This window comes from Pseudoliparis swirei, chromosome 3, assembly GCF_029220125.1.
Source record: "Pseudoliparis swirei isolate HS2019 ecotype Mariana Trench chromosome 3, NWPU_hadal_v1, whole genome shotgun sequence".
Taxonomy (NCBI): domain Eukaryota; kingdom Metazoa; phylum Chordata; class Actinopteri; order Perciformes; family Liparidae; genus Pseudoliparis; species Pseudoliparis swirei.
In genome coordinates, this window is record NC_079390.1 from 6292987 (window position 1) to 6311245 (window position 18259).

Genomic DNA, 18259 nt, shown 5'->3' on the forward strand with positions numbered 1-18259 from the left:
AAACTCAGACATTTATTCTGCCTCTGTATCGTAACTAAATTGAACCCCCCCCCCAAAAAAGTGACAAATATTTGACAAAAAAGTTGTTTCCAAAATATATGACAACAAACGTTTCCCTCAGATATTTGACAAAAAAAGTTTTACAACAAAAAAAAATTCAAAATATTTGACGAAAAAGTTTAAAAAAAAATATTAAACAATGCAAAGAGTCAATCTACAAAACATTCTTCCTTCGAGCCGGATTTGAACCAGCGACCTAAGGATACCTGAATACTTTCAACAGAGAATATCATCCTACAGTCCTCCGCTATACCAACTGAGCTATCGAAGGATCGAGAAACTCTGACATTTATGCAGCCTCTGTATCGTAACTAAATATGAAGCCAAAGCAAAGTCCGTTTCCAAACATCAAACCACCATAAATTCATCCTTCGAGCCGGATTTGAACCAGCGACCTAAGGATACCTTCATACTTTCAACAGAGAATATCATCCTACAGTCCTCCGCTCTACCAACTGAGCTATCGAAGGATCGAGAAACTCTGACATTTATTCAGCCTCTGTATCGTAACTAAATATGAAGCCAAAGCAAAGTCCGTTTCCAAACATCAAACCACCATAAATTCATCCTTCGAGCGGATTTGAACCAGCGACCTAAGGATACCTTCATACTTTCAACAGAGAATATCATCCTACAGTCCTCCGCTCTACCAACTGAGCTATCGAAGGATTCAGAAACTCTGACATTTATTCTGCCTCTGTATCGTAACTAAATTGAACCCCAAAAAAGTGACAAATATTTGACAAAAAAGTTGTTTCCAAAATATATGACAACAAACGTTTCCCTCAGATATTTGACAAAAAAAGTTTTACAACAAATTTTTTCAAAATATTTGACGAAAAAGTTTAAAAAAAAATATTAAACAATGCAAAGAGTCAATCTACAAAACATTCTTCCTTCGAGCCGGATTTGAACCAGCGACCTAAGGATACCTGAATACTTTCAACAGAGAATATCATCCTACAGTCCTCCGCTATACCAACTGAGCTATCGAAGGATCGAGAAACTCTGACATTTATGCAGCCTCTGTATCGTAACTAAATATGAAGCCAAAGCAAAGTCCGTTTCCAAACATCAAACCACCATAAATTCATCCTTCGAGCCGGATTTGAACCAGCGACCTAAGGATACCTTCATACTTTCAACAGAGAATATCATCCTACCGTCCTCCGCTCTACCAACTAAGCTATCGAAGGATTCAGAAACTCTGACATTTATGCAGCCTCTGTATCGTAACTAAATATGAAGCCAAAGCAAAGTCCGTTTCCAAACATCAAACCACCATAAATTCATCCTTCGAGCCGGATTTGAACCAGCGACCTAAGGATACCTTCATACTTTCAACAGAGAATATCATCCTACAGTCCTCCGCTCTACCAACTGAGCTATCGAAGGATTCAGAAACTCTGACATTTATTCTGCCTCTGTATCGTAACTAAATTGAACCCCCCCCCAAAAAAAGTGACAAATATTTGACAAAAAAGTTGTTTCCAAAATATATGACAACAAACGTTTCCCTCAGATATTTGACAAAAAAAGTTTTACAAAAAATTTTTTTTCAAAATATTTGACGAAAAAGTTTTGAAAAAAATATTAAACAATGCAAAGAGTCAATCTACAAAACATTCTTCCTTCGAGCCGGATTTGAACCAGCGACCTAAGGATACCTGAATACTTTCAACAGAGAATATCATCCTACAGTCCTCCGCTCTACCAACTGAGCTATCGAAGGATCGAGAAACTCTGACATTTATGCAGCCTCTGTATCGTAACTAAATATGAAGCCAAAGCAAAGTCCGTTTCCAAACATCAAACCACCATAAATTCATCCTTCGAGCCGGATTTGAACCAGCGACCTAAGGATACCTTCATACTTTCAACAGAGAATATCATCCTACAGTCCTCCGCTCTACCAACTGAGCTATCGAAGGATCGAGAAACTCTGACATTTATTCTGCCTCTGTATCGTAACTAAATTTGAAGCCAAAGCAAAGTCCGTTTCCAAACATCAAACCACCATAAATTCATCCTTCGAGCCGGATTTGAACCAGCGACCTAAGGATACCTTCATACTTTCAACAGAGAATATCATCCTACAGTCCTCCGCTCTACCAACTGAGCTATCGAAGGATTCAGAACTCTGACATTTATTCTGCCTCTGTATCGTAACTAAATTGAAACACCCCCCCAAAAAAGTGACAAATATTTGACAAAAAAGTTGTTTCCAAAATATATGACAACAAACGTTTCCCTCAGATATTTGACAAAAAAAGTTTTACAACAATTCAAAATATTTGACGAAAAAGTTTTTAAAAAAAAATTAAACAATGCAAAGAGTCAATCTACAAAACATTCTTCCTTCGAGCCGGATTTGAACCAGCGACCTAAGGATACCTGAATACTTTCAACAGAGAATATCATCCTACAGTCCTCCGCTATACCAACTGAGCTATCGAAGGATCGAGAAACTCTGACATTTATGCAGCCTCTGTATCGTAACTAAATATGAAGCCAAAGCAAAGTCCGTTTCCAAACATCAAACCACCATAAATTCATCCTTCGAGCCGGATTTGAACCAGCGACCTAAGGATACCTTCATACTTTCAACAGAGAATATCATCCTACCGTCCTCCGCTCTACCAACTAAGCTATCGAAGGATTCAGAAACTCTGACATTTATGCAGCCTCTGTATCGTAACTAAATATGAAGCCAAAGCAAAGTCCGTTTCCAAACATCAAACCACCATAAATTCATCCTTCGAGCTGGATTTGAACCAGCGACCTAAGGATACCTTCATACTTTCAACAGAGAATATCATCCTACAGTCCTCCGCTCTACCAACTGAGCTATCGAAGGATTCAGAAACTCTGACATTTATTCTGCCTCTGTATCGTAACTAAATTGAACCCCCCCCCAAAAAAAGTGACAAATATTTGACAAAAAAGTTGTTTCCAAAATATATGACAACAAACGTTTCCGTCAGATATTTGACAAAAAAAGTTTTACAACAAATTTTTTTTCTAAATATTTGACGAAAATGTTTTGAAAAAAATATTAAACAATGCAAAGAGTCAATCTACAAAACATTCTTCCTTCGAGCCGGATTTGAACCAGCGACCTAAGGATACCTGAATACTTTCAACAGAGAATATCATCCTACAGTCCTCCGCTATACCAACTGAGCTATCGAAGGATCGAGAAACTCTGACATTTATGCAGCCTCTGTATCGTAACTAAATATGAAGCCAAAGCAAAGTCCGTTTCCAAACATCAAACCACCATAAATTCATCCTTCGAGCCGGATTTGAACCAGCGACCTAAGGATACCTTCATACTTTCAACAGAGAATATCATCCTACCGTCCTCCGCTCTACCAACTAAGCTATCGAAGGATTCAGAAACTCTGACATTTATGCAGCCTCTGTATCGTAACTAAATATGAAGCCAAAGCAAAGTCCGTTTCCAAACATCAAACCACCATAAATTCATCCTTCGAGCGGATTTGAACCAGCGACCTAAGGATACCTTCATACTTTCAACAGAGAATATCATCCTACAGTCCTCCGCTCTACCAACTGAGCTATCGAAGGATTCAGAAACTCTGACATTTATTCTGCCTCTGTATCGTAACTAAATTGAACCCCCAAAAAGTGACAAATATTTGACAAAAAAGTTGTTTCCAAAATATATGACAACAAACGTTTCCCTCAGATATTTGACAAAAAAAGTTTTACAACAATTTTTTTTTCAAAATATTTGACGAAAAAGTTTTGAAAAAAATATTAAACAATGCAAAGAGTCAATCTACAAAACATTCTTCCTTCGAGCCGGATTTGAACCAGCGACCTAAGGATACCTGAATACTTTCAACAGAGAATATCATCCTACAGTCCTCCGCTCTACCAACTGAGCTATCGAAGGATCGAGAAACTCTGACATTTATGCAGCCTCTGTATCGTAACTAAATATGAAGCCAAAGCAAAGTCCGTTTCCAAACATCAAACCACCATAAATTCATCCTTCGAGCGGATTTGAACCAGCGACCTAAGGATACCTTCATACTTTCAACAGAGAATATCATCCTACAGTCCTCCGCTCTACCAACTGAGCTATCGAAGGATTCAGAAACTCTGACATTTATTCTGCCTCTGTATCGTAACTAAATTTGAAGCCAAAGCAAAGTCCGTTTCCAAACATCAAACCACCATAAATTCATCCTTGAGCTGGATTTGAACCAGCGACCTAAGGATACCTTCATACTTTCAACAGAGAATATCATCCTACAGTCCTCCGCTCTACCAACTGAGCTATCGAAGGATTCAGAAACTCTGACATTTATTCAGCCTCTGTATCGTAACTAAATATGAAGCCAAAGCAAAGTCCGTTTCCAAACATCAAACCACCATAATTCATCCTTCGAGCCGGATTTGAACCAGCGACCTAAGGATACCTGAATACTTTCAACAGAGAATATCTTGCTACAGTCCTCCGCTCTACCAACTGAGCTATCGAAGGATCCAGAACCTCTAGAAATGTATTCAGCCTCTGTATCGTAACTAAATATGAAGCCAAAGCAAAGTCCGTTTCCAAACCACCATAAATTCATCCTTCGAGCCGGATTTGAACCAGCAACCTAAGGATACCTGAATACTTTCAACAGAGAATATCATCCTACAGTCCTCCGCTCTACCAACTGAGCTATCGAAGGATCGAGAAACTCTGACATTTATGCAGCCTCTGTATCGTAACTAAATATGAAGCCAAAGCAAAGTCCGTTTCCAAATATCAAACCACCATAATTCATCCTTCGAGCAGGATTTGAACCAGCGACCTAAGGATACCTTCATACTTTCAACAGAGAATATCATCCTACAGTCCTCCGCTCTACCAACTGAGCTATCGAAGGATTCAGAAACTCTGACATTTATTCTGCCTCTGTATCGTAACTAAATATGAAGCCAAAGCAAAGTCCGTTTCCAAACATCAAACCACCATAAATTCATCCTTCGAGCCGGATTTGAACCAGCGACCTAAGGATACCTTCATACTTTCAACAGAGAATATCATCCTACAGTCCTCCGCTCTACCAACTGAGCTATCGAAGGATTCAGAAACTCTGACATTTATTCTGCCTCTGTATCGTAACTAAATTGAACCCCCCCCCCAAAAAAGTGACAAATATTTGACAAAAAAGTTGTTTCCAAAATATATGACAACAAACGTTTCCCTCAGATATTTGACAAAAAAAGTTTTACAACAAATTTTACAAAAATATTAAACAATGCAAAGAAACATTCTTCCTTCGAGCCGGATTGAACCAGCGACCTAAGTATACCTGAATACTTTCAACAGAGAATATCATCCTACAGTCCTCCGCTCTACCAACTGAGCTATCGAAGGATCGAGAAACTCTGACATTTATGCAGCCTCTGTATCGTAACTAAATATGAAGCCAAAGCAAAGTCCGTTTCCAAACATCAAACCACCATAAATTCATCCTTCGAGCCGATTTGAACCAGCGACCTAAGGATACCTTCATACTTTCAACAGAGAATATCATCCTACAGTCCTCCGCTCTACCAACTGAGCTATCGAAGGATTCAGAAACTCTGACATTTATGCAGCCTCTGTATCGTAACTAAATATGAAGCCAAAGCAAAGTCCGTTTCCAAACATCAAACCACCATAAATTCATCCTTCGAGACGGATTTGAACCAGCGACCTAAGGATACCTTCATACTTTCAACAGAGAATATCATCCTACAGTCCTCCGCTCTACCAACTGAGCTATCGAAGGATTCAGAAACTCTGACATTTATTCTGCCTCTGTATCGTAACTAAATTGAACCCCCCCCCAAAAAAAGTGACAAATATTTGACAAAAAAGTTGTTTCCAAAATATATGACAACAAACGTTTCCGTCAGATATTTGACAAAAAAGTTTACAACAATTTTTTTCAAAATATTTGAAAAAGTTATTAAAAAATATTCAATCTTAAACAATCAAAACATTCTTCCTTCGAGACGGATTTGAACCAGCGACCTAAGGATACCTGAATACTTTCAACAGAGAATATCATCCTACAGTCCTCCGCTATACCAACTGAGCTATCGAAGGATCGAGAAACTCTGACATTTATGCAGCCTCTGTATCGTAACTAAATATGAAGCCAAAGCAAAGTCCGTTTCCAAACATCAAACCACCATAAATTCATCCTTGAGCGGATTTGAACCAGCGACCTAAGGATACCTTCATACTTTCAACAGAGAATATCATCCTACAGTCCTCCGCTCTACCAACTGAGCTATCGAAGGATTCAGAAACTCTGACATTTATGCAGCCTCTGTATCGTAACTAAATATGAAGCCAAAGCAAAGTCCGTTTCCAAACATCAAACCACCATAAATTCATCCTTCGAGCCGGATTTGAACCAGCGACCTAAGGATACCTTCATACTTTCAACAGAGAATATCATCCTACAGTCCTCCGCTCTACCAACTGAGCTATCGAAGGATTCAGAAACTCTGACATTTATTCTGCCTCTGTATCGTAACTAAATTTGAAGCCAAAGCAAAGTCCGTTTCCAAACCACCATAAATTCTTCCTTCGAGCCGGATTTGAACCAGCGACCTAAGGATACCTGAATACTTTCAACAGAGAATATCATCCTACAGTCCTCCGCTATACCAACTGAGCTATCGAAGGATCGAGAAACTCTGACATTTATGCAGCCTCTGTATCGTAACTAAATATGAAGCCAAAGCAAAGTCCGTTTCCAAACATCAAACCACCATAAATTCATCCTTCGAGCCGGATTTGAACCAGCGACCTAAGGATACCTTCATACTTTCAACAGAGAATATCATCCTACCGTCCTCCGCTCTACCAACTAAGCTATCGAAGGATTCAGAAACTCTGACATTTATGCAGCCTCTGTATCGTAACTAAATATGAAGCCAAAGCAAAGTCCGTTTCCAAACATCAAACCACCATAAATTCATCCTTCGAGCTGGATTTGAACCAGCGACCTAAGGATACCTTCATACTTTCAACAGAGAATATCATCCTACAGTCCTCCGCTCTACCAACTGAGCTATCGAAGGATTCAGAAACTCTGACATTTATTCTGCCTCTGTATCGTAACTAAATTGAACCCCCAAAAAAAGTGACAAATATTTGACAAAAAAGTTGTTTCCAAAATATATGACAACAAACGTTTCCCTCAGATATTTGACAAAAAAAGTTTTACAACAATTTTTTTTTCAAAATATTTGACGAAAAGTTTTGAAAAAAATATTAAACAATGCAAAGAGTCAATCTACAAAACATTCTTCCTTCGAGCCGGATTTGAACCAGCGACCTAAGGATACCTGAATACTTTCAACAGAGCATATCATCCTACAGTCCTCCGCTCTACCAACTGAGCTATCGAAGGATCGAGAAACTCTGACATTTATGCAGCCTCTGTATCGTAACTAAATATGAAGCCAAAGCAAAGTCCGTTTCCAAACAACAAACCACCATAATTCATCCTTCGAGCCGGATTTGAACCAGCGACCTAAGGATACCTTCATACTTTAAACAGAGAATATCATCCTACAGTCCTCCGCTCTACCAACTGAGCTATCGAAGGAATCAGAAACTCTGACATTTATTCTGCCTCTGTATCGTAACTAAATTTGAAGCCAAAGCAAAGTCCGTTTCCAAACATCAAACCACCATAAATTCATCCTTCGAGCCGGATTTGAACCAGCGACCTAAGGATACCTTCATACTTTCAACAGAGAATATCATCCTACAGTCCTCCGCTCTACCAACTGAGCTATCGAAGGATCCAGAACCTCTAGAAATGTATTCAGCCTCTGTATCGTAACTAAATATGAAGCCAAAGCAAAGTCCGTTTCCAAACATCAAACCACCATAATTCATCCTTCGAGCCGGATTTGAACCAGCGACCTAAGGATACCTGAATACTTTCAACAGAGAATATCTTGCTACAGTCCTCCGCTCTACCAACTGAGCTATCGAAGGATCCAGAACCTCTGACATTTATGCAGCCTCTGTATCGTAACTAAATATGAAGCCAAAGCAAAGTCCGTTTCCAAACATCAAACCACCATAAATTCATCCTTCGAGCCGGATTTGAACCAGCGACCTAAGGATACCTTCATACTTTCAACAGAGAATATCATCCTACAGTCCTCCGCTCTACCAACTGAGCTATCGAAGGATTCAGAAACTCTGACATTTATTCTGCCTCTGTATCGTAACTAAATTGAACCCCCCCCCAAAAAAAGTGACAAATATTTGACAAAAAAGTTGTTTCCAAAATATATGACAACAAACGTTTCCCTCAGATATTTGACAAAAAAAGTTTTACAACAATTTTTTTTTCAAAATATTTGACGAAAAAGTTTTGAAAAAAATATTAAACAATGCAAAGAGTCAATCTACAAAACATTCTTCCTTCGAGCCGGATTTGAACCAGCGACCTAAGGATACCTGAATACTTTCAACAGAGAATATCATCCTACAGTCCTCCGCTATACCAACTGAGCTATCGAAGGATCGAGAAACTCTGACATTTATGCAGCCTCTGTATCGTAACTAAATATGAAGCCAAAGCAAAGTCCGTTTCCAACATCAAACCACCATAAAATTCATCTTCGAGGGTTTGAACCAGCGACCTAAGGATACCTTCATACTTTCAACAGAGAATATCATCCTACAGTCCTCCGCTCTACCAACTGAGCTATCGAAGGAATCAGAAACTCTGACATTTATGCAGCCTCTGTATCGTAACTAAATATGAAGCCAAAGCAAAGTCCGTTTCCAAACATCAAACCACCATAAATTCATCCTTCGAGCCGGATTTGAACCAGCGACCTAAGGATACCTTCATACTTTCAACAGAGAATATCATCCTACAGTCCTCCGCTCTACCAACTGAGCTATCGAAGGATTCAGAAACTCTGACATTTATTCTGCCTCTGTATCGTAACTAAATTGAAGCCAAAGTGACAAAAAGTTGTTTCCAAACATCAAACCACCATAAATTCTTCCTTCGAGCAGGATTTGAACCAGCGACCTAAGGATACCTGAATACTTTCAACAGAGAATATCATCCTACAGTCCTCCGCTCTACCAACTGAGCTATCGAAGGATCGAGAAACTCTGACATTTATGCAGCCTCTGTATCGTAACTAAATATGAAGCCAAAGCAAAGTCCGTTTCCAAACATCAAACCACCATAAATTCATCCTTCGAGCCGGATTTGAACCAGCGACCTAAGGATACCTTCATACTTTCAACAGAGAATATCATCCTACAGTCCTCCGCTCTACCAACTGAGCTATCGAAGGATTCAGAAACTCTGACATTTATTCAGCCTCTGTATCGTAACTAAATATGAAGCCAAAGCAAAGTCCGTTTCCAAACATCAAACCACCATAAATTCATCCTTCGAGCCGGATTTGAACCAGCGACCTAAGGATACCTTCATACTTTCAACAGAGAATATCATCCTACAGTCCTCCGCTCTACCAACTGAGCTATCGAAGGATTCAGAAACTCTGACATTTATTCTGCCTCTGTATCGTAACTAAATTGAACCCCCCCCCAAAAAAAGTGACAAATATTTGACAAAAAAGTTGTTTCCAAAATATATGACAACAAACGTTTCCCTCAGATATTTGACAAAAAAAGTTTTACAACAATTTTTTTTTCAAAATATTTGACGAAAAAGTTTTGAAAAAAATATTAAACAATGCAAAGAGTCAATCTACAAAACATTCTTCCTTCGAGCCGGATTTGAACCAGCGACCTAAGGATACCTGAATACTTTCAACAGAGAATATCATCCTACAGTCCTCCGCTATACCAACTGAGCTATCGAAGGATCGAGAAACTCTGACATTTATGCAGCCTCTGTATCGTAACTAAATATGAAGCCAAAGCAAAGTCCGTTTCCAAACATCAAACCACCATAAATTCATCCTTCGAGCCGGATTTGAACCAGCGACCTAAGGATACCTTCATACTTTCAACAGAGAATATCATCCTACAGTCCTCCGCTCTACCAACTGAGCTATCGAAGGATCGAGAAACTCTGACATTTATGCAGCCTCTGTATCGTAACTAAATATGAAGCCAAAGCAAAGTCCGTTTCCAAACATCAAACCACCATAAATTCATCCTTCGAGCCGGATTTGAACCAGCGACCTAAGGATACCTTCATACTTTCAACAGAGAATATCATCCTACCGTCCTCCGCTCTACCAACTAAGCTATCGAAGGATTCAGAAACTCTGACATTTATGCAGCCTCTGTATCGTAACTAAATATGAAGCCAAAGCAAAGTCCGTTTCCAAACATCAAACCACCATAAATTCATCCTTCGAGCCGGATTTGAACCAGCGACCTAAGGATACCTTCATACTTTCAACAGAGAATATCATCCTACAGTCCTCCGCTCTACCAACTGAGCTATCGAAGGATTCAGAAACTCTGACATTTATTCTGCCTCTGTATCGTAACTAAATTGAACCCCCAAAAAAGTGACAAATATTTGACAAAAAAGTTGTTTCCAAAATATATGACAACAAACGTTTCCCTCAGATATTTGACAAAAAAAGTTTTACAACAAATTTTTTTTCTAAATATTTGACGAAAAAGTTTTGAAAAAAATATTAAACAATGCAAAGAGTCAATCTACAAAACATTCTTCCTTCGAGCCGGATTTGAACCAGCGACCTAAGGATACCTGAATACTTTCAACAGAGAATATCATCCTACAGTCCTCCGCTCTACCAACTGAGCTATCGAAGGATCGAGAAACTCTGACATTTATGCAGCCTCTGTATCGTAACTAAATATGAAGCCAAAGCAAAGTCCGTTTCCAAACATCAAACCACCATAAATTCATCCTTCGAGCCGGATTTGAACCAGCGACCTAAGGATACCTTCATACTTTCAACAGAGAATATCATCCTACAGTCCTCCGCTCTACCAACTGAGCTATCGAAGGATTCAGAAACTCTGACATTTATTCTGCCTCTGTATCGTAACTAAATTGAAGCCAAAGCAAAGTCCGTTTCCAAACATCAAACCACCATAAATTCATCCTTCGAGCCGGATTTGAACCAGCGACCTAAGGATACCTGAATACTTTCAACAGAGCATATCATCCTACAGTCCTCCGCTCTACCAACTGAGCTATCAAAGGATCGAGAAACTCTGACATTTATGCAGCCTCTGTATCGTAACTAAATATGAAGCCAAAGCAAAGTCCGTTTCCAAACATCAAACCACCATAAATTCATCCTTCGAGCCGGATTTGAACCAGCGACCTAAGGATACCTTCATACTTTCAACAGAGAATATCATCCTACAGTCCTCCGCTCTACCAACTGAGCTATCGAAGGATCAGAAACTCTGACATTTATGCAGCCTCTGTATCGTAACTAAATATGAAGCCAAAGCAAAGTCCGTTTCCAAACATCAAACCACCATAAATTCATCCTTCGAGCCGGATTTGAACCAGCGACCTAAGGATACCTTCATACTTTCAACAGAGAATATCATCCTACAGTCCTCCGCTCTACCAACTGAGCTATCAAGGATTCAGAAACTCTGACATTTATTCTGCCTCTGTATCGTAACTAAATTGAACCCCCCCCCAAAAAAAGTGACAAATATTTGACAAAAAAGTTGTTTCCAAAATATATGACAACAAACGTTTCCCTCAGATATTTGACAAAAAAAGTTTACAACAAATTTTTTTTCAAAATATTTGACGAAAAAGTTTTGAAAAAAATATTAAACAATGCAAAGAGTCAATCTACAAAACATTCTTCCTTCGAGCCGGATTTGAACCAGCGACCTAAGGATACCTGAATACTTTCAACAGAGAATATCATCCTACAGTCCTCCGCTCTACCAACTGAGCTATCGAAGGATCGAGAAACTCTGACATTTATGCAGCCTCTGTATCGTAACTAAATATGAAGCCAAAGCAAAGTCCGTTTCCAAACATCAAACCACCATAAATTCATCCTTCGAGCCGGATTTGAACCAGCGACCTAAGGATACCTTCATACTTTCAACAGAGAATATCATCCTACAGTCCTCCGCTCTACCAACTGAGCTATCGAAGGATCGAGAAACTCTGACATTTATGCAGCCTCTGTATCGTAACTAAATATGAAGCCAAAGCAAAGTCCGTTTCCAAACATCAAACCACCATAAATTCATCCTTCGACCGGATTTGAACCAGCGACCTAAGGATACCTTCATACTTTCAACAGAGAATATCATCCTACCGTCCTCCGCTCTACCAACTAAGCTATCGAAGGATTCAGAAACTCTGACATTTATGCAGCCTCTGTATCGTAACTAAATATGAAGCCAAAGCAAAGTCCGTTTCCAAACATCAAACCACCATAAATTCATCCTTCGAGCCGGATTTGAACCAGCGACCTAAGGATACCTTCATACTTTCAACAGAGAATATCATCCTACAGTCCTCCGCTCTACCAACTGAGCTATCGAAGGATTCAGAAACTCTGACATTTATTCTGCCTCTGTATCGTAACTAAATTGAACCCCCCCCCCAAAAAAGTGACAAATATTTGACAAAAAAGTTGTTTCCAAAATATATGACAACAAACGTTTCCCTCAGATATTTGACAAAAAAAGTTTTACAACAATTTTTTTTTCAAAATATTTGACGAAAAAGTTTTGAAAAAAATATTAAACAATGCAAAGAGTCAATCTACAAAACATTCTTCCTTCGAGCCGGATTTGAACCAGCGACCTAAGGATACCTGAATACTTTCAACAGAGAATATCATCCTACAGTCCTCCGCTCTACCAACTGAGCTATCGAAGGATCGAGAAACTCTGACATTTATGCAGCCTCTGTATCGTAACTAAATATGAAGCCAAAGCAAAGTCCGTTTCCAAACATCAAACCACCATAAATTCATCCTTCGAGCCGGATTTGAACCAGCGACCTAAGGATACCTTCATACTTTCAACAGAGAATATCATCCTACAGTCCTCCGCTCTACCAACTGAGCTATCGAAGGATTCAGAAACTCTGACATTTATTCTGCCTCTGTATCGTAACTAAATTGAAGCCCCCCCCCAAAACAGTGACAAATATTGGCCAAAAAGTTGTTTCCAAATATCATAACAACAAAACATTCTTCCTTCGAGCCGGATTTGAACCAGCGACCTAAGGATACCTGAATACTTTCAACAGAGAATATCATCCTACAGTCCTCCGCTCTACCAACTGAGCTATCGAAGGATCGAGAAACTCTGACATTTATGCAGCCTCTGTATCGTAACTAAATATGAAGCCAAAGCAAAGTCCGTTTCCAAACATCAAACCACCATAAATTCATCCTTCGAGCCGGATTTGAACCAGCGACCTAAGGATACCTTCATACTTTCAACAGAGAATATCATCCTACAGTCCTCCGCTCTACCAACTAAGCTATCGAAGGATTCAGAAACTCTGACATTTATGCAGCCTCTGTATCGTAACTAAATATGAAGCCAAAGCAAAGTCCGTTTCCAAACATCAAACCACCATAAATTCATCCTTCGAGCCGGATTTGAACCAGCGACCTAAGGATACCTTCATACTTTCAACAGAGAATATCATCCTACAGTCCTCCGCTCTACCAACTGAGCTATCGAAGGATTCAGAAACTCTGACATTTATTCTGCCTCTGTATCGTAACTAAATTGAACCCCAAAAAAGTGACAAATATTTGACAAAAAAGTTGTTTCCAAAATATATGACAACAAACGTTTCCCTCAGATATTTGACAAAAAAAGTTTTACAACAATTTTTTTTTCAAAATATTTGACGAAAAAGTTTAAAAAAAAATATTAAACAATGCAAAGAGTCAATCTACAAAACATTCTTCCTTCGAGCCGGATTTGAACCAGCGACCTAAGGATACCTGAATACTTTCAACAGAGAATATCATCCTACAGTCCTCCGCTCTACCAACTGAGCTATCGAAGGATCGAGAAACTCTGACATTTATGCAGCCTCTGTATCGTAACTAAATATGAAGCCAAAGCAAAGTCCGTTTCCAAACATCAAACCACCATAAATTCATCCTTCGAGCCGGATTTGAACCAGCGACCTAAGGATACCTTCATACTTTCAACAGAGAATATCATCCTACAGTCCTCCGCTCTACCAACTGAGCTATCGAAGGATTCAGAAACTCTGACATTTATGCAGCCTCTGTATCGTAACTAAATATGAAGCCAAAGCAAAGTCCGTTTCCAAACATCAAACCACCATAAATTCATCCTTCGAGCGATTTGAACCAGCGACCTAAGGATACCTTCATACTTTCAACAGAGAATATCATCCTACAGTCCTCCGCTCTACCAACTGAGCTATCGAAGGATTCAGAAACTCTGACATTTATTCAGCCTCTGTATCGTAACTAAATATGAAGCCAAAGCAAAGTCCGTTTCCAAACATCAAACCACCATAAATTCATCCTTCGAGCGGATTTGAACCAGCGACCTAAGGATACCTTCATACTTTCAACAGAGAATATCATCCTACAGTCCTCCGCTCTACCAACTGAGCTATCAAGGATTCAGAAACTCTGACATTTATGCAGCCTCTGTATCGTAACTAAATATGAAGCCAAAGCAAAGTCCGTTTCCAAACATCAAACCACCATAAATTCATCCTTCGAGCCAGATTTGAACCAGCGACCTAAGGATACCTTCATACTTTCAACAGAGAATATCATCCTACAGTCCTCCGCTCTACCAACTGAGCTATCGAAGGATTCAGAAACTCTGACATTTATTCTGCCTCTGTATCGTAACTAAATTGAACCCCCCCCCCCAAAAAAGTGACAAATATTTGACAAAAAAGTTGTTTCCAAAATATATGACAACAAACGTTTCCCTCAGATATTTGACAAAAAAGTTTTACAACAATTTTTTTCAAAATATTTGACGAAAAAGTTTTGAAAAAAATATTAAACAATGCAAAGAGTCAATCTACAAAACATTCTTCCTTCGAGCCGGATTTGAACCAGCGACCTAAGGATACCTGAATACTTTCAACAGAGAATATCATCCTACAGTCCTCCGCTCTACCAACTGAGCTATCGAAGGATCGAGAAACTCTGACATTTATGCAGCCTCTGTATCGTAACTAAATATGAAGCCAAAGCAAAGTCCGTTTCCAAACATCAAACCACCATAAATTCATCCTTCGAGCCGGATTTGAACCAGCGACCTAAGGATACCTTCATACTTTCAACAGAGAATATCATCCTACAGTCCTCCGCTCTACCAACTGAGCTATCGAAGGATTCAGAAACTCTGACATTTATTCTGCCTCTGTATCGTAACTAAATTGAACCCCCCCCCCAAAAAAGTGACAAATATTTGACAAAAAAGTTGTTTCCAAAATATATGACAACAAACGATTCTCTCAGATATTTGACAAAAAATTGTTTTACAAATTTTTTTCAAAATATTTGACGAAGAGGTTTGTTAAAAAAAATTAAACAATGCAAAGAGTCAATCTACAAAACATTCTTCCTTCGAGACGGATTTGAACCAGCGACCTAAGGATACCTGAATACTTTCAACAGAGAATATCATACTACAGTCCTCCGCTCTACCAACTGAGCTATCAAAGGATCCAGAACTCTGACATTTATGCAGCCTCTGTATCGTAACTAAATATGAAGCCAAAGCAAAGTCCGTTTCCAAACATCAAACCACCATAAATTCATCCTTCGAGCGGATTTGAACCAGCGACCTAAGGATACCTTCATACTTTCAACAGAGAATATCATCCTACAGTCCTCCGCTCTACCAACTGAGCTATCAAAGGATCCAGAAACTCTGACATTTATGCAGCCTCTGTATCGTAACTAAATATGAAGCCAAAGCAAAGTCCGTTTCCAAACATCAAACCACCATAAATTCATCCTTCGAGCCGGATTTGAACCAGCGACCTAAGGATACCTTCATACTTTCAACAGAGAATATCATACTACAGTCCTCCGCTCTACCAACTGAGCTATCAAAGGATCCAGAAACGCTTACATTTATTCTGCCTCTGTATCGTAACTAAATATGAAGCCAAAGCAAAGTCCGTTTCCAAACCACCATAAATTCATCCTTCGAGCCGGATTTGAACCAGCGACCTAAGGATACCTTCATACTTTCAACAGAGAATATCATCCTACAGTCCTCCGCTCTACCAACTGACCTATCAAAGGATTCAGAAACTCTGACATTTATTCTGCCTCTGTATCGTAACTAAATTGAACCCCCCAAAAAAGTGACAAATATTTGACAAAAAAGTTGTTTCCAAAATATATGACAACAAACGTTTCCCTCAGATATTTGACAAAAAAAGTTTTACAACAAATTTTTTTTCAAAATATTTGACGAAAAAGTTTTGAAAAAAATATTAAACAATGCAAAGAGTCAATCTACAAAACATTCTTCCTTCGAGCAGGATTTGAACCAGCGACCTAAGGATACCTGAATACTTTCAACAGAGAATATCATCCTACAGTCCTCCGCTCTACCAACTGAGCTATCGAAGGATCGAGAAACTCTGACATTTATGCAGCCTCTGTATCGTAACTAAATATGAAGCCAAAGCAAAGTCCGTTTCCAAACATCAAACCACCATAAATTCATCCTTCGAGCCGGATTTGAACCAGCGACCTAAGGATACCTTCATACTTTCAACAGAGAATATCATCCTACAGTCCTCCGCTCTACCAACTGAGCTATCGAAGGATCGAGAAACTCTGACATTTATGCAGCCTCTGTATCGTAACTAAATATGAAGCCAAAGCAAAGTCCGTTTCCAAACATCAAACCACCATAAATTCATCCTTCGAGCCGGATTTGAACCAGCGACCTAAGGATACCTTCATACTTTCAACAGAGAATATCATCCTACAGTCCTCCGCTCTACCAACTGAGCTATCGAAGGATTCAGAAACTCTGACATTTATTCTGCCTCTGTATCGTAACTAAATTGAACCCCCCCCCAAAAAAAGTGACAAATATTTGACAAAAAAGTTGTTTCCAAAATATATGACAACAAACGTTTCCCTCAGATATTTGACAAAAAAAGTTTTACAACAAATTTTTTTTCTAAATATTTGACGAAAAAGTTTAAAAAAAAATATTAAACAATGCAAAGAGTCAATCTACAAAACATTCTTCCTTCGAGCCGGATTTGAACCAGCGACCTAAGGATACCTGAATACTTTCAACAGAGAATATCATCCTACAGTCCTCCGCTCTACCAACTGAGCTATCGAAGGATCGAGAAACTCTGACATTTATGCAGCCTCTGTATCGTAACTAAATATGAAGCCAAAGCAAAGTCCGTTTCCAAACATCAAACCACCATAAATTCATCCTTCGAGCCGGATTTGAACCAGCGACCTAAGGATACCTTCATACTTTCAACAGAGAATATCATCCTACAGTCCTCCGCTCTACCAACTGAGCTATCGAAGGATCCAGAACCTCTAGAAATGTATTCAGCCTCTGTATCGTAACTAAATATGAAGCCAAAGCAAAGTCCGTTTCCAAACATCAAACCACCATAAATTCATCCTTCGAGCCGGATTTGAACCAGCGACCTAAGGATACCTTCATACTTTCAACAGAGAATATCATCCTACCGTCCTCCGCTCTACCAACTAAGCTATCGAAGGATTCAGAAACTCTGACATTTATGCAGCCTCTGTATCGTAACTAAATATGAAGCCAAAGCAAAGTCCGTTTCCAAACATCAAACCACCATAAATTCATCCTTCGAGCCGGATTTGAACCAGCGACCTAAGGATACCTTCATACTTTCAACAGAGAATATCATCCTACAGTCCTCCGCTCTACCAACTGAGCTATCGAAGGATTCAGAAACTCTGACATTTATTCTGCCTCTGTATCGTAACTAAATTGAACCCCCCCCCAAAAAAGTGACAAATATTTGACAAAAAAGTTTTTTCCAAAATATATGACAACAAACGTTTCCCTCAGATATTTGACAAAAAAAGTTTTACAACAATTTTTTCCCCAAAATATTTGACGAAAAAGTTTTGAAAAAAATATTAAACAATGCAAAGAGTCAATCTACAAAACATTCTTCCTTCGAGC

The 18259-nt window shown here is 39.1% G+C and overlaps 1 protein-coding gene and 12 non-coding genes across 13 annotated transcripts in view; all 13 read right to left on the reverse strand.

Moving 5' to 3' along the window:
- Positions 1-18259, reverse strand: part of rxfp2a (relaxin family peptide receptor 2a) — a 66805-nt gene that overhangs the window by 11160 nt on the left and 37386 nt on the right. The window lies entirely within an intron of this gene.
- trnay-gua (transfer RNA tyrosine (anticodon GUA)) lies at positions 428-530 on the reverse strand. Its single transcript has 2 exons — positions 494-530; positions 428-463 (listed from the first exon to the last, which is right to left on the reverse strand). It is a non-coding gene; the product is annotated as a tRNA-Tyr (tRNA).
- Positions 1353-1455, reverse strand: trnay-gua (transfer RNA tyrosine (anticodon GUA)). Its single transcript has 2 exons — positions 1419-1455; positions 1353-1388 (listed from the first exon to the last, which is right to left on the reverse strand). It is a non-coding gene; the product is annotated as a tRNA-Tyr (tRNA).
- Positions 1690-1792, reverse strand: trnay-gua (transfer RNA tyrosine (anticodon GUA)). Its single transcript has 2 exons — positions 1756-1792; positions 1690-1725 (listed from the first exon to the last, which is right to left on the reverse strand). It is a non-coding gene; the product is annotated as a tRNA-Tyr (tRNA).
- trnay-gua (transfer RNA tyrosine (anticodon GUA)) lies at positions 1889-1991 on the reverse strand. The gene is made up of 2 exons: positions 1955-1991; positions 1889-1924 (listed from the first exon to the last, which is right to left on the reverse strand). It is a non-coding gene; the product is annotated as a tRNA-Tyr (tRNA).
- trnay-gua (transfer RNA tyrosine (anticodon GUA)) lies at positions 2088-2190 on the reverse strand. Its single transcript has 2 exons — positions 2154-2190; positions 2088-2123 (listed from the first exon to the last, which is right to left on the reverse strand). It is a non-coding gene; the product is annotated as a tRNA-Tyr (tRNA).
- trnay-gua (transfer RNA tyrosine (anticodon GUA)) lies at positions 2815-2917 on the reverse strand. The gene is made up of 2 exons: positions 2881-2917; positions 2815-2850 (listed from the first exon to the last, which is right to left on the reverse strand). It is a non-coding gene; the product is annotated as a tRNA-Tyr (tRNA).
- trnay-gua (transfer RNA tyrosine (anticodon GUA)) lies at positions 3880-3982 on the reverse strand. Its single transcript has 2 exons — positions 3946-3982; positions 3880-3915 (listed from the first exon to the last, which is right to left on the reverse strand). It is a non-coding gene; the product is annotated as a tRNA-Tyr (tRNA).
- Positions 4474-4576, reverse strand: trnay-gua (transfer RNA tyrosine (anticodon GUA)). The gene is made up of 2 exons: positions 4540-4576; positions 4474-4509 (listed from the first exon to the last, which is right to left on the reverse strand). It is a non-coding gene; the product is annotated as a tRNA-Tyr (tRNA).
- Positions 5064-5166, reverse strand: trnay-gua (transfer RNA tyrosine (anticodon GUA)). The gene is made up of 2 exons: positions 5130-5166; positions 5064-5099 (listed from the first exon to the last, which is right to left on the reverse strand). It is a non-coding gene; the product is annotated as a tRNA-Tyr (tRNA).
- trnay-gua (transfer RNA tyrosine (anticodon GUA)) lies at positions 6472-6574 on the reverse strand. Its single transcript has 2 exons — positions 6538-6574; positions 6472-6507 (listed from the first exon to the last, which is right to left on the reverse strand). It is a non-coding gene; the product is annotated as a tRNA-Tyr (tRNA).
- On the reverse strand, positions 7062-7164 carry trnay-gua (transfer RNA tyrosine (anticodon GUA)). Its single transcript has 2 exons — positions 7128-7164; positions 7062-7097 (listed from the first exon to the last, which is right to left on the reverse strand). It is a non-coding gene; the product is annotated as a tRNA-Tyr (tRNA).
- Positions 7394-7496, reverse strand: trnay-gua (transfer RNA tyrosine (anticodon GUA)). Its single transcript has 2 exons — positions 7460-7496; positions 7394-7429 (listed from the first exon to the last, which is right to left on the reverse strand). It is a non-coding gene; the product is annotated as a tRNA-Tyr (tRNA).